Below are 15,528 nucleotides of genomic sequence, written 5' to 3' on the forward strand. Positions count from 1 at the left end.
ATACAAAGATACGAGTACGGGAAGCCTCTCGTCAAAGATGAAAGATCTCTATCAACGATGATGCGAAGATTGCATGATTGGTACTTGAAAATCTGCAGAGAGTCTGGGGGGAGGAGTACTTTGTATGTGAGAGTTAAAAAGGAGCATGACCTCGTTGCAATTGAACTTTCCATTTGAGGAATTCTTTCAGTTTTTCAATCAATTGGCCCTCGATAAAGCAACAGTCACCTGCTATTGTCTGTAAGTAGTACTACTTCTGTCATTAAGTCTCTCTATATAGCTCAGCTCTTTCATTGCATGTATCTATAACCATCCTCACTATATTATGCAGATTGAAGATTGTCAAATTGAAGAAAAGACAAGTCGGTGATATTGGGTTCATTAACACATATCTCATAGATGCAACTGAGGTTAAATTTCATGCCGTAGATACCGAGGCCAACTTGCTACGATCATTGGTAATAAATGAAAACAAAGATATAATACTCTTTCCTTACAACTTCAAGTGAGTGTTACTATCTTGTGCGTATTCGGTTTCCCTTATATATTAGTCAAGGTTATAGTAATGTAATTGATGAGTTATGCATGCATGTGCAGTTTCCACTATATTCTCCTAGAGATTAAGCTTGAGCAGGGACTAGTAACCATCTTAGACTCAAGACGAAAAGATCCCCAGGACTATGCGGACATGACTCAAATGCTCGAGAAGTAAGTTAAATCGATCATTATCCACCATATCAGCAACTTTGTTCATTTCCTGATATATCAAGTAATTGTTTTCTTTGTCTGGCAGGGTTTGGAAAAAATTCACCAAAAAAGCTCCAGGACTCTCGAAGAAGCTGCAATTTAGACACCCGAAAGTAAGTACTATAGTAGCATGTTCCGTGCATCTCCTATTGATTCAAGCGCTAGTTTCATCAATACCATTTGGCATTCTTGCTTATCAGTTTGATTGACCTCTATTTCTTGTAAAGTGGTTGTGGCAGGAACAAGGGAATGATTTCTGTGGATACTACGTTTGCGAGTCCATCCGCCACATGACCTGTGAGAGGGGCTACACTGACGAACAATATGAAGTACGTAAATAACAACATTCACAATTTTATTTTATTACCATCATTTGTGTTGAGTTTCATTCATTCATATATATATGTATTGACCCCCTTCTTCAAATTAGATGTTTCGGAAGCGGGATGAACTCCTAGCACCAGCTCGCATGTGAGCAATTCAAGAGGAATTGGCGGCATTCTTTCTTGACCACGTGATCGCTGAAGACAGATAATACTATGTGGACCATGAGTCCGTATGATTATATTTGTAAGAGATAATTATTGTATATATGTAGCCGGTAGTGTCGGATAGATATACGAGAACTTGTTGTTCGACCAATCTCCCGGAGAAGGAGAGGTGGTCAATATCACTTCTCTCTGTATGCATATATGTTCATGACGATCTTCTGTTTCCTTCGTTTGCTTACTAGCTAGCTAGCGTGTCTAGTCCTCTCTATACATATGTATAGTACGTAGCATCGACCAAGCACGGACATAAGAGAGGACACTTCTCTCTATTAATTATAGCTAGCTAACACAATATATGAAACATCTAAATTAACCCCCCAAAACCCCTCCCACTTTAAAAAAAACAAAAACCCCAGCCACAGAAATGCTGACGCGTGGATGCCTATTGGTCCCGGTTGGTGCCACCAACCGGGACCAAAGGCCCTCCTGCCTGGGCTTCGCGCACAGGCCACGTGGAGGCCCATTTGTCCCAGTTCTGGATTGAACCGGGACTAAAGGGATAGGGCATGAGTACCGACCCTTTAGTCCCGGTTCAGGAACCGGGACAAAAGGCCCTTATGAACCGGGACAACAGGCCCTTTTTCTACTAGTGTATACATGTTCCTATGACTATGAGATTATGCAACTCCCGTTTATCGGAGGAACACTTTGTGTGCTACCAAACGTCACAACGTAATTGGGTGACTATAAAGGTGCTCTACAGGTGTCTCTGAAGGTACTTGTTGAGTTGGCTTATTTCAAGATTAGGATTTGTCACTCCGATTGTCGGAGAGGTATCTCTGGGCCCACTTGGTAATGCACATCACTATAAGCCTTGCAAGCATTGTAACTAATGAGTTAGTTACAGGATGATATGTTACGGAACGAGTAAAGAGACTTGCCAGTGATGAGATTGAACTAGGTATTATGATACCGACGATCGAATCTCGGGCAAGTAACATACGGATGACAAAGGGAACAACGTATGTTGTTATGCGGTTTGACCGATAAAGATCTTCGTAGAATATGTGGGAGCCAATATTAGCATCCAGGTTCCGCTATTGGTTATTGGCCGGAGACGTGTCTCAGTCATGTCTACATAGTTCTTGAACCCGTAGGGTCCGCACGCTTAAAGTTTTGGTGACGATTTGTATTATGAGTTATGTGATTTGATGTACCGAAGGTAGTTCGGAGTCCCAGATGAGATCGGGGACATGACGAGGAGTCTCGAAATGGTCGATATGTAAAGATCGATATATTGGACGACTATATTTGGACATCGGAAAGGTTCCGAGTGATTCGGGTATTTTCGTAGTACCGGGGAGTTACGGGAATACAGAGAAGTAGTATTGGGCCTTAATGGGCCTTAGTGGGAAGGAGAGGCAGTAGCCAGGAGGTGGCGCGCGCCCCTCCCAAGCCCAGTCCGAATTGGACAAAGGGTTTGGGGCGCGCCCCCCTCTCCCTTCCTTCTCCACTCCCCTCCTTTTCCCCCTTCTCCTAGTTGGACTAGGAAAGGAGGAAACCTACTCCTACTAGGAGTAGGAATCCTACTCCCTTGGTGCGCCCCTCCTAGGGCCGGCCTCCTCCTCCCTTGCTCCTTTATATACGAGGGCACGAGGGCACCCCAAGACACAAAAGTTGATTTGTTGATCTCTCCCAACCGTGTGCGGTGCCCCCCTCCACCATATCCCACCTCGGTCATTTCGTAGTGGTGCTTAGGCGAAGCCCTGCGTCGGTAGCAACATCATCACCGTCATTAAGCCGTCGTGCTGACGGAACTCTCCCGTGAAGCTCTGCTGGATCGGAGTTCGCGGGACGTCATCGAGCTGAACGTGTGCTGAACTCGGAGGTGTCGTACGTTCGGTACTTGGATCGGTCGGATCGTGAAGACGTACGACTACATCAACTGCGTTGTGCTAACGCTTCCACTTTCAGTCTACGAGGGTACGTGGACAACACTCTTCCCTCTCGTTGCTATGCATCACCATGATCTTGTGTGTGCGTAGGAATTTTTTTTAAATTACTATGTTCCCCAACAGTGGCATCAGAGCCTGGTTTATGCGTAGATGTTATATGCACGAGTAGAACACAAGTGAGTTGTGGGTGATATAAGTCATACTGCTTACCAGCATGTCATACTTTGGTTCGGCGGTATTGTTGGATGAAGCGGCCTGGACCGACATTACGCGTACGCTTACACGAGACTGGTTCTATCGATGTGCTTTGCACACAGGTGGCTGGCGAGTGTCAGTTTCTCCAAATTTCGTTGAACCAAGTGTGGCTATGCCCAGTCCTTGAGAAGGTTAAAACAGCACTAACTTGACAAACTATCATTGTGGTTTTGATGCGTAGGTAAGAACGGTTCTTGCTCAGCCCATAGCAGCCACGTAAAACTTGCAAAAACAAAGTAGAGGACGTCTAACTTGTTTTTGCAGGGCATGTTGTGATGTGATATGGTCAAGACGTGATGAGATATAAGTTGTTGTATGAGATGATCATGTTTTGTTGAAGTTATCGGCAATTGGCAGAAGCCTTATGGTTGTCTCTTTATTGCATAAGATGCAAGTGCCAAATAATTGCTTTACTTTATCGCTATGCGATAGCAATAGTTGCAAGAGCAATAATTGGCGAGACGACCATGTGATGACACATTGATATAGATCAAGATGATGGAGATCATGGTGTCATGCCGGTGACGATGGAGATCATGACGATGCTTTGGAGATAGAGATCAAAGGCACAAGATGTTGATGGCCATATCATGTCACATATTTGGATTGCATGTGATGTTTATCTTTTATACATCTTACTTTGCTTAGTTATGACGGTAGCATTATAAGATGATCTCTCACTAAATTTCAAGATAAAAGTGTTCTCCCTGAGTACGCGCCGTTGCCAAAGTTCGTCGTGCCCAGACACCACGTGATGATCGAGTGTGATAAGCTCTACATCCATCTACAATGGGTGCAAGCCATTTTTGCACACGCAGAAATACTCGGGTTAAACTTGACGAGCCTAGCATATGCAGATATGGATTCGGAACACTGGAGACCGAAAGGTCGAGCGTGAATCATATAGTAGATATGATCAACATAATGATGTTCACCATTGAAAACTACCCCATTTCACGTGATGATCGGTTATGGTTTAGTTGATATGGATCACGTGATCACTTAGATGATTAGAGGGATGTCTATCTAAGAGGGAGTTCATAAGTAATATGATTAATTGAACTTTAATTTATCATGAACTTAGTCCTGATAGTATTTGCATATCTATGTTGTAGATCAATAGCTCGCGTTATTGCTTCCCTATGTTTTTTATATGTGTTCCTAGAGAAAACTATGTTGAAAAATGTTAGTAGCAATGATGCGGATTGGATCCGTGATCTAAGGATTATCCTCATTGTTGTACAGAAGAATTATGTCCTTGATGCACCGCTAGGTGACTGGCCTATTGCAGGAGGAGATGCAGGCGTTATGAACTTTTGGCAAGCTCAATATGATGACTACTTGATAGTTTAGTGCACCATGCTTAACCGCTTAGAATCGGGATTTCAAAGACGTTTTGAACGTCATGGACCATATGAGATGTTTCAGGAGTTGAAATTAATATTTCAAGCAAATACCCAAGTTGAGAGATATGAAGTCTCCAACAAGTTATATAGCTAAAAGATGGAGGAGAATAGCTCAAGCAGTGAGCATGTGCTCAGATTGTCTGGGTACTACAATCGCTTGAATCAAGTGGGAGTTAATCTTCCAGATAAAATAGTGATTGACAGAATTCTCTAGTCACCATCTCCAAGTTAGTAGAACTTCGTGATGAACTATAGTATGCAAGGGATGACGAAAATGATTCCCGAGCTTTTCATGATGATGAAATCGATGAAGGTAGAAATCAAGAAAGAGCATCAAGTGTTGATGATTAACAAGACCACTAGTTTCAAGAAAAGGGCAAAGGGAAAGAAAGGGAACTTCAAGAAGAACGTCAAGCAAGTTGCTGCTCAAGTGAAGAATCCCAAGTCTGGACCTAAGCCTGAGACTAAGTGCTTCTACTGTAAAGGGACTGGTCACTAGAGGCGGAACTGCCCCAAGTATTTGGCGGATAAGAAGGATGGAAAAGTGAACAATGTTATATTTGATATACATGTTATTGATGTGTACTTTACTAGTGTTTATAGCAACCCCTCGGTATTTGATACTGGTTCAGCTGCTAAGAGTAGTAACTCGAAACAGGAGTTGCAGAATGAACAAAGACTAGTTAAGGGTGAAGTGACGATGTGTGTTGGAAGTGGTTCCAAGATTGATATGATCATCATCGCACACTCCCTATACTTTCGGGATTAGTGTTAAACCTAAATAAATGTTATTTGGTGTTTGCGTTGAGCATGAATATGATTTGATCATGTTTATTGCAATACATTATTCATTTAAGTTAGAGAATAATTGTTGTTCTGTTTACATGAATAAAATATTCTATGGTCATACACCCAATGAAAATGGTTCATTAGATCTCGATCATAGTGATACACATATTCATAATATTGAAGCCAAAAGATGCAAAGTTAATAATGATAGTGCAACTTATTTGTGGCACTGCCGTTTAGGTCATATTGGTGTAAAGCGCATGAAGAAAATCCATGCTGATGGGCTTTTGGAATCACTTGATTATGAATCAGTTGATGCTTGTGAACCATGCTTCATGGGCAAGATGACTAAGACTCCGTTCTCCGGAACAATGGAGCGAGCAACAGACTGTTGGAAATAATACATACTGATGTATGCAGTCCGATGAGTGTTGAGGCTCGCGGCAGGTATCGTTATTTTCTGACCTTCACATATGATTTGAGTAAGATATGGGTATATTTTCTTGATGAAACATAAATCTGAAACATTTGAAAGTTCAAATAATTTCAGAGTGAAGTGGAAAATCATCGTAACAAGAAAATAAAGTTTCTATGATCTGATCATGGAGGAGAATATTTGAGTTACGAGTTTGGTCTTCAATTAAAACAATGTGGAATAGTTTCACAAACTCATGCCACCTGGAACACCACAGCGTAATGGTGTGTCCGAATGTCATAACCGTACTTTATTTGATATAGTGCAATCTATGATGTCTCTTACCGATTTACCACTATCATTTTGGGGTTATGCATTAGAGACAGCTGCATTCACATTAAAAGGGGGCAACATCTAAATCCGTTGAGACGACACCATATGAATTGTGGTTTGGCAAGAAACCAAAGTTGTCATTTCTTAAAGTTTGGGGTTGCGATGCTTATGTGAAAAAGTTTCATCCTCATAAGCTCAAACCCAAATCGGAAAAGTGCGTCTTCATAGGATACCCAAAAGTTACTGTTGGGTACACCTTCTATCACAGATCCGAAGACAAGATATTCGTTGATAAAAATGGATCCTTTCTAGAGGAGTTTCTCTCGAAAGAAGTGAGTGGGAGGAAAGTAGAACTTGATAAGGTAATTGTACCTTCTCCCGAATTAAAAAAGTAGTTCATCACTGAAATCAGTTCCAGTGACGCTTACACCAATTAGTGAGGAAGTTAATGATGATGATCATGAAAGCTTCGGATCAAGTTACTACCGAACCTCGTAGGTCAATCAGAGTATGTTCCGCACCAGAGTGGTACGGTAATCCTATTCTGGATTTCATGTTACATGACCATGACAAACCTATGAACTATGAGGAAGTGATGATAAGCCTAGATTCCGTGAAATGGCTTGAGACCATGAAATCTGAGATGGGATCCATGTATGAGAACAAAGTGTGTACTTTGGTTGACTTGCCCGATGATCGGCAAGCCATAGAAAATAAATGGATCTTCAAGAGGAAGACGGACGCTGATAGTAGTGTTACTATCTACAAAGCTAGACTTGTCGAAAAAGGTTTTTGACAAAGTTCAAGGTGTTGACTATGATGAGATTTTCTCACTCATAGCGATGCTTAAGTCTGTCCGAATCATGTTAGCAAATTGCTGCATTTTATGAAATCTGGCAAATGGATAAACAAAACTGCATTTCTTAAAGGATTTATTAAAGAAAGAGTTGTATATGATGCAACCAGAAGGTTTTGTCAATCCTAAAGGTGCTAACAAAATATGCAAGCTCCAGCGATCCATCTATGGACTGGTGCAAGCATCTCGGAGTTGGAATATACGCTTTGATAAGTTGATCAAAGCATATAGTTTTATACAGACTTGCGGTGAAGCCTGTATTTACAAGAAAGTGAGTGGGAGCACTACAACATTTCTGGTAAGTATATGTGAATGACATATTGTTGATCGGAAATAATGTAGAATTATTCTGCAAAGCATAAAGGAGTGTTTGAAAGGAGTTTTTCAAAGAAAGACCTCGATGAAGCTACTTACATATTGAGCATCAAGATCTATAGAGATAGATCAAGACGCTTGATAAGTTTTTTCAATGAGTACATACCTTGACAAGATTTTGAAGTAGTTCAAAATGGAACAGTCAAAGAAAGAGTTCTTACCTGTGTTACAAGGTGTGAAATTGAGTAAGACTCACCACGGCAGAAGATAGAAAGAGAATGAAAGTCATTCCCTATGCCTCAGCCATAGTTTCTATAAACTATGCCATGCTGTGTACCAGATCTATTGTATACCCTACACTGATTTTAGCAAGGGAGTACAATAGTGATCTAGGAGTAGATCACTGGACAACGGTCAAAATTATCCTTAGTGGAATAAGGATATGTTTCTCGATTATGGAGGTGACAAAAGGTTCGCCGTAAAGGGTTACGTCGATGCAAATTTTGACACTGATCCAGATGTTTCTAAGTCTCAATCTGGATACATTTTGAAAGTGGGAGAAATTAGCTAGAGTAGCTCCGTGCAGAGCATTGTTGACATAGAAATTTGCAAAATACATACATATCTGAATGTGGCAGACCCATAGACTAAAATTCTCTCACAAGCAAAACATGATCACACCTTAGTACTCTTTGGGTGTTAATCACATAGCGATGTGAACTAGATTATTGACTCTAGTAAATCCTTTGGGTGTTTGTCACATGACGATGTGAACTATGGGTGTTAATCACATGGTGATGTGAACTATTGGTGTTAAATCACATGGCGATGTGAACTAGATTATTGACTCTAGTGCAAGTGGGAGACTGAAGGAAATATGCCCTAGAGGCAATAATAAAGTTATTATTTATTTCCTTATTTTATGATAAATGTTTATTATTCATGCTAGAATTGTATTAACTGGAAACATAATACATGTGTGAATACATAGACAAACATAAGTGTCACTAGTATGGCTCTACTTGACTAGATCGTTAATTAAAGATGGTTAAGTTTCCTAACCATAGACATGAGTTGTCATTTGATTAACGGGATCACATCATTAGGAGAATGATTTGATTGACTTGACCCATTCCGTTAGCTTAGCACTTGATCATTTAGTATGTTGCTATTGCTTTTTTCATGACTTCTACATGTTCCTATGACTATGAGATTATGCAACTCCCGTTTACCGGAGGAACACTTTGTGTGCTACCAAACATCACAACCTAACTGGGTGACTATAAAGGTGCTCTACAGGTGTCTCCGAAGGTACTTGTTGGGTTGCCGTATTTCGAGATTAGGATTCGTCACTCCGATTGTCGGAGAGGTATCTCTGGGCCCACTCAGTAATGCACATCACTATAAGCCTTGCAAGCATTGTAATTAATGAGTTAGTTACAAGATGATGTGTTACAAAACGAGTAAAGAGACTTGCTAGTAACGAGATTGAACTAGGTATTGAGATACCGACAATCGAATCTCGGGCAAGTAACATACGGATAACAAAGGGAACAATGTATGTTGTTATGCGGTTTGACCGATAAAGATCTTCGTAGAATATGTGGGAGCCAATATGAGCATCCAGGTTCCGCTATTAGTTATTGGCCGGAGACGTGTCTCGATCATGTCTACATAGTTCTCGAACCCGTAGGGTCCGCACGCTTAAAGTTTCGGTGACGATTTGTATTATGAGTTATGTGATTTGATGTACTGAAGGTAGTTCGGAGTCCCGGATGAGATCGGGCACATGACGAGGAGTCTCGAAATGGTCGAGACATAAAGATCAATATATTGGACGACTATATTCGGACATCGGAAAGGTTCCGAGTGATTCGGGTATTTTTCGGAGTACCGGGGAGTTACGGGAATACGGGGAAGTAGTATTGGGCCTTAATGGGCCTTAGTGGGAAGGAGAGGCTGCGGCCAGGAGGTGGCGCGCGCCCCTCCCAGTTCCAGTCCGAATTGGACAAAGGGTTTGGGGAGCGGCCCCCCTCTCCCTTCCTTCTCCACTCCCCTCCTTTCCCCCCTTCTCCTAGTTGGACTAGGAAAGGAGGAAACCTACTCCTACTAGGAGTAGGAATCCTACTCCCTTGGCACGCCCCTCCTAGGGCCGGCCTCCTCCTCCCTGCTCCTTTATATACGGGGGTAGGGGGCACCCCAAGACACAAAAGTTGATTTTTTGATCTCTCCCAACCGTGTGCGGTGCCCCCCTCCACCATATTCCACCTCAGTCATATCGTAGCGGTGCTTAGGCGAAGCCCTGTGTCGGTAGCAACATCATCATCATCATCATGCCGTCGTGCTGACGGAACTCACCCGTGAAGCTCTGCTGGATCGGAGTTCGCGGGACGTCATCGAGTTGAACGTGTGCTGAACTCGGAGGTGCCATACGTTCGGTACTTGGATCGGTCGGATCGTGAAGACGTACGACTACATCAACCGCATTGTGCTAACGCTTCCGCTTTCGGTCTACGAGGGTACGTGGACAACACTCTCCCCTCTCGTTGCTATGAATCACCATGATCTTGCGTGTGCGTAGGATTTTTTTTAAATTACTACGTTCCCCAACATACATATGCATCGTCAACCTAACCCTCACTCAGTGTGGGGATTTCTAGTTTGAAATCACGGTGCCACATCAAAGTTGTTCCATTGTGTATTCAAAAACACACCTATCCATACATATGTTTGGGCCACACGCATGCAGTGGTTGTCTTCGGGGACTAGCTACTTGCGTGACTATTGACGAGCTAGACCATCTCCGGGGTCGCATGGACGGCCATCACTTTGACCAACAACAAGAGAGAGGTTGTATGACCAAGGTGGATTATTCTTGGTCCGTTTTAAGACCCATCTTGGTGAGATGCCTCTCTGGCCCGCTGACTGAAAGTGTGTGTGGGGGGCTGCTACTTCGCACTTTGCTAGGCGAACCTCGGTTGGGGGGCATGCATTAATAGCTTAGGATTTCCTTCGTGCCGACACGAGGGGGGCTGCTAGCTACTTCACACTTTTCTAGGTGAACCTCGGTTGGGGGGGTTTGCATTCATAGCTTAGGATTCCTTTCGTGCCAACACGAGGGGGCAAACAATACCGTTCGCTTTGCGAGATAGGTGCCACATCGAAGTTGCATTTGGTATTTGAACATCAAACCACCCTTTTCATACATAAATTTGGTCCGCATGCAAGCGTGTCCGTGTTCTGACCCTCTCCGCGTCATTTTTCGCCAAATTTATGAACATTAGACAAGTTGGATGACACAACAGACACGGTTCACTCAAATTAACCATGTGCCACGCTGGTACTCCTGTCATGCACACATACGCACAGTACATTGGGCTCCATGAGGTTTCCGCTCTAAAAAATATCTACCCGCCTGCAGATTTTTTCTGTTTGATAACACACAGTTATTGTGTTTCGACCTTGTGTGATGTTTCTTGTTCCCAATCCCGCCTGCATCCCTCAAAAATATCTGCCCGCCTCGAGAGTTTTTTTGTTTCATAACACACGATTGTTATCTCCAGACCGTGTGCGATACAGCATCATCAAAATTTTAATAGCCCTGACATTTCACTCCCGCGTCTGAATCCCGCGTAGTAATTTTTTTAGTACCCACGTCATTTCCTCAAACACACCCCGCCCCCCCTCCACACACACACACACCAAAACCTCCTCGGGCACGCGCACACGCGCACACACACACCCTCCCTCGCTTGAAACCCTAGCAAGGTCCCCACCGCCGCCGCAAGGCCTCCATTGTCAACATTTGCCAGTTTCCCCCTACAGCTTACCCACTGATCTCCATACCCAGGCCGCCCTGAGTTTCTTAGATGACGTCTGCCAAATGCCCCATTTCCAACAAATCCCCATCCCCCACTCCAGAGCATCGCTGCCTAAGCCCGGCTACGCTTCCCATGGAGCTCGAGGAGCGATTGGCCCAAAAGAGGTGTATCACGGTCTCTTTGCCTGAGGTCGTCGAGGAAGCTGACGACCATTACTGGCCGCGGGCACTTAATCAAAGCACTAGAGTATGCGGCTATGTCGCGGACGCCGGCTATGACATCAAGGTCATCGACAGCGAAGGCCTGAGGTGGGCTATGTCACAGGTTAAGTGGCCCACCCCCAACCCCTTGGGTTCAACTGCTGTTGATCTCATCCATGGCCCCGCCGCTGAACTCCTCTGGCTCACTGTCAACAATTTGCCATCCTACATCGCCATCGAGCCCCTTTTGTCATTTCTGAAGGACACGTTCTGCGACGCTGGCTTGGGATCCATAGCTTTCAAGTCAGACCTCATTGACGGCAACCACAAGGAGGGCACCCTCTCTGGCTCTTTCAAGGGGAAAGAGCCCATCTGCTCTTCCAAGGGGAAAGAGCCCGTCTGCGACATCAGGGAGGGCACCCTACAGCCGTGCTCTTCCAAGGGGAAGGAGCCCATCTGCGACAACATGGAGCGCATCCAGGGTCCGTGCTCTTTCCATGGGAACGAGCCCATCTGTGACAAGTGAGGAAACCCATGATTTGTTTTGCCATGCCTCTTCACAGGGAAAACCCATGGATTTTTTTGTCGAATCCCTTTTGTAGTGTACTGAGAATATGTACAATTTTAATTGCTATATTTGGTTGTTTGTAATATGCCTTGTTTATTTCAATTGTTCACAATGTGATGCTTTATATGTGCAATTATTTACTGTGTAGTACATTTCATCAATCCAGTTTTAAACATACCGATAGGAATGCATATATTTGCTTGTTGTTAAGCCTGTTATAGCTAGCATATGCCTCTTTTAAAGTTTTTTATTGTTCGGTTGTTTGTAGTTAGCATATGTCCAGTTTCAAATGCTATCTTTGGTTGTTCGTAGTATGCCTTGTTTATTCCAGTTATTCACAGCGTGGTGTTCTATATGTGCAAGTATGAACTGTGTAGTTCAATTTCATCAGTACTGGTTTCAACAATACCACTATGAATGACTACATTTGGTTGCTGCATCTTGTAGTTAACATGCCTTTCCATTTTTATTTAATAATAACTAGTGTACCTAGACCGGCACAATACCAGTTTGAATGACTATGTTTGCTTGTTGTTAAATGTTAGGCCTGTTACAGTTAACACACCTTTCCACTTGTTTTGCTTTACTAGCGTGCTTAAACCTGCACACTTAAGCTATCTTTTGGAGATTATTTTGTCTGCCATGGATAAATTTGGTTGATGTTTAGCCTGTTGTGCTTAACATGCCTCTCGATGTACCTACACAGGACAATTTTGGGAACGACTACTATTTTCCATCGAGGTTAGTTTCATCCATGCCTTATATATACTTACTGTTCAGGATATCGGTAGCTGGTACCATATAGGCCCGGGGCTGGTAAGGGACTAATCGATGAATCGGACTTTTAACTGAATATATCTATAACCATTTATCGTTAGGTTAACTAGGGCCATATGTAATATATCTGAGGCTATAGCAACATGCACTGTACCTAATGTCTAAATATGCAATTCTAGGCTACATAGCAACAAGGAAGAGTGTTGCCTTAATGTTCTGATGATGTCTAGATATACATAGAAGAGCAGCAGCAACAACAACAACAACAACAACAATAACAACAACAACAACAACAACAACAACAACAACAACAACAACAACAACAACAACAACAACAACAACAACAACAACAACAACAACAACAACAACAACAACAACAACACAGCCATGTTTGGGTACTCAACTTAGCTAGAGGTTAGAGTTAGTTTCTAGCTCATGACTAACCCCGAACTAAATCCATACAAAGAGGTGTTTGGATTATAGGGTTAGATTGACAATAAATGCACTAGGAGAACTAGCTCCAATTAGCACCTCTTATGTTGGATAGTTTTTTTGGGCGGGTTAGATGCAACTAGCTCAAACTAGCCCTCATGTTTGGATATACATTAGGGCTATTTGAGCCCGAACTAGCTCAAACTAACTCTAACCCATGGATGCAATAGCAGTTAATCAGCCGATAATTTGTAAGAATGCAATAAACTCCATCCGGCCCATAATATAAGATGTTAATTCATCTAATACATGAGTATATTGAATGTTATAAGATATTATAAAAGAGTGTTGTACTACATCATTGTGCAATTGCTGTTTAGCTTCTAATATTAACTTGGTGCTTTTAGGTACATATGTCATTGGTAAAGATCTGCGCTTCGACCCTTTCTGCGTATGGGGAAATGAGATATCAATGAACTAGCATCAAGTGAGGAAGCTGATAAAAATTGTTAGTAAAATTGCTCAAAAGATGGCAATTAAACTATTTGTTACACTTTATCCAAGACAACAACGAACTGCAAGATGGTAAGTAAGAACTCTGCAACCTTCTTTTTATTGTCCATAATGAGTTGTGTTAGATGACAATGTCTGAATCTTTTTCCTTTGAAGTGGTTGCCAAAGCAGTTTACTCAAGATTACCTCTCAAACTACATGATTGGTGGGCATGCAAAGGTTAAAGTATTTCTACCAGAACACGATGAATATCTAGATGTTTTCATGAAGACCGTGAAGGATGGGCGGTCAGCCATCACAAGGGGTTGGACTAGAGTCATGTGTCCCTTCTGCATGGAGGAAGGCACAATATGGACATTTTGCTTCACCTTATTTAGCAACCAGAATGTATTTCGCCTCTTTCTTTACCTTCTTTCATAGTACAAGTATACAACTATGGTTCATCATTCTTTATTTGGTTCTTATGTAATTCTTGAACATATGTACCTATGAATCGAATAATGCATTGATTGTTTGCACCTGATGGATATGAATAAAGCTATAGCATACATTCAAATTCAAATTCAAATTTGGTACAATTTTAAATAGCAACAATTAAGTTACGGTGAAATTACACTCTCCAGGTCGTTACGGCACACACGGGTTGGTAAAAAACAAACGTTTGCGATGTACACCATAATCCGACATGGTTCACAGAGAGGAAACGTGTGCAAGCATGCACACAGTTATCGTTTGCAAAATGTGTGCGATGTCAGACAATATCACAAATGGTGCGTGCAAACTAAACGTTTGTGATACTTGCCTTATTGTACACGATTCGCAACCATGAACTGTTTCTGGTGAAATATGCATCGTAAACGTTGCACCACAGAATAGCGTGTGCGATAGTCATCGTGTACGACGATGTTACGACGGTTCGACGTTTCGTAATCCTATCCGACACTCGACGATGATTAGCTAATCTTCTTAATTAGTTGTCGCATACGGTTTGGGAAAATCGAATGTGTGTGATTGTATGCTTATCAGACACGTCCTATAATAGTGAACCGTTTGTGATGGGCCGCGCATCGTAAACGTAGCACCACAGAATACCTACTGCAATGGCAATGTGAGCACAAACGAGTAGGAGTAATGTATATGCATCTTGGCTCCCTATCCCCGACGGTTTCTGAGTCATGTGGGAAGGATCCCCCTATCGCCCACACTCACTTGGCGACGGTTCCAAATGCCGTCGCAGAAAGGGGTTAAAACCCGTTTGTATAGCACCGACGCGTACCAGTGATCCTCAACTCTGGTATAGGGCCCCGGATACACTTCATACACTCAAAGTCGAATATGTCCTTGTTTAAGAATTCCGCGTCCTCAGGGTACCTCTGGAAACAAGAAACAACAATAAAACATAATTACATCGACGAATGAGCATACGGTCTAACTGGGTGCAACCTTAAATGAAATATCATTTACCTTAACTGGTCCTCATATTCCTTATGTGGGAAATTTATTTTTGGATTGTCAGGAAGTAAAGGCCTACCAGTAATGCGGGAACTCATATGTTTGAATTCAACAATCCTATCCGACCTTCCACACAAACGGAAAATTTCTTGCTGAATTTCCTTTGGGTTCCTTTCCGGGCACTTCTCTGGGAGCCCGGGCAA

Source organism: Triticum dicoccoides, chromosome 3A, assembly GCF_002162155.2.
Source record: "Triticum dicoccoides isolate Atlit2015 ecotype Zavitan chromosome 3A, WEW_v2.0, whole genome shotgun sequence".
Lineage (NCBI taxonomy): Eukaryota > Viridiplantae > Streptophyta > Magnoliopsida > Poales > Poaceae > Triticum > Triticum dicoccoides.